The sequence below is a fragment of the Chrysochloris asiatica genome, unplaced genomic scaffold (assembly GCF_000296735.1).
Source record: "Chrysochloris asiatica unplaced genomic scaffold, ChrAsi1.0 scaffold00002, whole genome shotgun sequence".
NCBI lineage: Eukaryota > Metazoa > Chordata > Mammalia > Afrosoricida > Chrysochloridae > Chrysochloris > Chrysochloris asiatica.
In genome coordinates this window covers 23186752-23189794 of record NW_006408520.1, presented here as the reverse complement: position 1 = coordinate 23189794, position 3043 = coordinate 23186752, and positions in this window count along the sequence as shown.

Sequence of the window (3043 nt, the reverse complement as noted above, 5' to 3'; positions counted from 1 at the left end):
ATATAATTATATATTACATAAGTTTGACAAAAGGATATTCTATATACACATTTATGTAGGAAGAAAATATATCCAAGTATACATGGGTAAATCGAAAAGTATTGCTTGTAGGATTCTAGTTCATAAATGCATGTTTATACAAAACATATTTAAACATAGTGGATGACTGTAGACAAGTTCTAATAGTAACATACTTGTCTTAGCTTCATTAGAATGTTTAAACAAAAAAGGAATTTTTTTTTTAATGGCAGACACCCTTTACTCCACTGTCCTCAGTGATAGTATCTTGCTTAGTTACAGTACAATATTACTCTGTCACAACCAGGAGATTGGCATCAGAAGACTTAAGATACAGGCTATTACTCTGTCAGAAAAATCCTTTCTGTTGTATTCATACCCACTTCCTTCCTCCTACCCCTACCCTAAACCCACGTATATACTATTGTCATTTGCTGTTGTCTTTGAGTCATTTCCAACTCACAGAGACCCTGTATAGGGTTTCCAATGAGTAACTGCTGGACCCAAACCACCGACCTTGCTGTTAGTAGTCCAGTGCTTATCCTATAGTGTCTTTGGAAAATATTATATAAAAAGAATCATACCGAATGTGGTATTTTGGGATTAACTTTTTCCACTTAGCAAAATTCCCTAGAGATTCATTCAAGTCATTGCCTGTATTGATCATCTGTTCAAAACGATACCTTTTGAGCCATGGGGAAAAAATGATATTAAAATTTCAATTTTTAACAAAATTTGAGTGAACATCTTCCCAAATCACTGAAGCTTTGCAACAAGTTTACTGAAATGGGTTATTTCTAAATGTCTGCTGTGGTTGTTAAATGTCCTCAATTTGCTTCCGACACATAATGACCCTGTATAGGACTTCCGAGGAGCCTGAACTGTCGACCTTGCAATTCAAACCCATCTTGCAATCTAGCACATTAAATCACTAGCCACTGAAGAAGACTTATGAATAGCAGTGGAACGCTATCAGATAACACCAGAATATGAAACACTGAAACATTATCAACAGCACCAAAATATCATCAGATATAGTGCCAGACCACCACTCGTCTGTCAGTTTGTTGTCCTATGGTGGCTTATGATTTGTGTGATTCTGGAAGCTATGCCACCGGTATTTATAATACCAACAGGGTCACCTATGGTGGACAGATTTCAGATGAGCTTCCAGACAAGGACAGACTAGGAAGAAGGAGTGACGAATTACTTCGGAATATTTAGTCACTGAAAACCTTATGAATAACAGAGAAACACTGTCAGATACAGCGCTGGAAAATGAGCCCCTCAGGTTGGAAGGCACTCAAAATGTGACTGGGGAAGAGCTGCCTCCTCAAAGTAGAGTTGACCATGATGACGCAAATGGAGTAAAGCCTGCGGGAGCTTCATTTGCTGATGGGGCACAACTCAAAATGAAGAGAAATGTAAACATCCACTAATAAATGGAACATAGACTGTATGAAGTATGAATCTAGGAAAATTAGAAATAGATAAAAATGAAATGGAACACATAAACATCGGTATCTTAGGCATTAGTGAGCTGAAATGGACTGGTATTTGCCATTTTGAATCTGACAACCACGTGGTTTATTATGCTGGGAATGACAAATTAAAGAGGAATGGTGTTGAATTCATTGTCAAAAAGAACATATCCAGATCTGTCATGAGATACTAAACTATCTGTGATAGATAATATCCATGCACCTACAGGGAAGACCAGTTAATAACACTATTATTCAAATTTATGCACCAACCAGTAAAGCCAGTGGGGATGAAATAGAAGAATTCTTCCAACTTTTCAATCTGAAATTGATCAAACATGAAATCAAGATGTACTGATCATTAGTGGCGACTGGAATGCAAAGGTTGGGAGCAAAGAGGAAGGATCAGTAGTTGGAAAATATGGCCTTGGTGACAGAAATTATGCTGGAGAACGCATGATAGAATTCTGCAAAATCAATGATGTTAATTTCAAATACCTTCTTTAGACAGCATAAGACACGACTATACACATGGACCTCACCAGACAGAATACATAGAAATCAAATTGCCTACATCTGCAGAAAGAGACAGTTGGAAAGCTCCATATCATTAGTCAAAACAAGGCCAGACGCAGATTGTGGAATAGACCATTATTGCTCATACGAAAATTCAAACTAAAGCTGAAGAAAATAAAAGCAAGTCCACAAGAGCCAAAATATGACCTTGAATATGACCTTGAATATAGACATCATCTGAAGAACAGAGATGATACATTAGACACTAAAGACCGAAGAGCAGAAGAGTTATTGGATGACATCAAGAACATCATACATGAAGAAAGCAAAAAGTCATTAAGAAGACAAGAAAGAAAGAAAAGGTCAAAATGGATGTCAGAAGAGACAGTGAAACTTGCTCTCCAGCATAGAGATGCTAAAGCAAATGGAAGAAATGAGGAGGTATAAAAGCAGAACAGAAAATTTCAAAGGTCAGCTCAAGAAGACAAAGTCAAATTATTACAACAAAATGTGCAAAACCAAAAAGGAAGAACATGCTCAGCATTTCTCAAGCTAGCAAAACTGAAGAAAAATTTCAAGCCTTGACTTTTTTTATTGAAACATTCTCTTGGTAAATTACTGAATGATACAGAAATGATCAAAAGAAGATGGAAGGAATACAGAGTCACTGTACCAAAAGGAAATGGTTGATGTTCAACCATTTCAAGAGGTAGCATATGATCAAGAGTCAATGGTACCGAAAGAAGAAGTCCAAGGTGCACTGAAGGAATTGGCAAAGAACAAGGCTCCAGGAATTGATGGAATATAAATTGGAATCTTTAAAGAAAGTAAGGCAACAATGGTGGCATTCACTCAGCTATGCCAAGAAACTTGGAAGACAACTATCTGGCCGACTGATTGGAGGAGATCTGTATTTGTGCCCATTCCAAAGAAAGGTGACCCAATGGAATACGGAAATCATCGGACAATCTCTTTGATATCCCATGTGAGTAAAGTTTTTCTGAAGGTAATACAAAAACAGCTGCAAG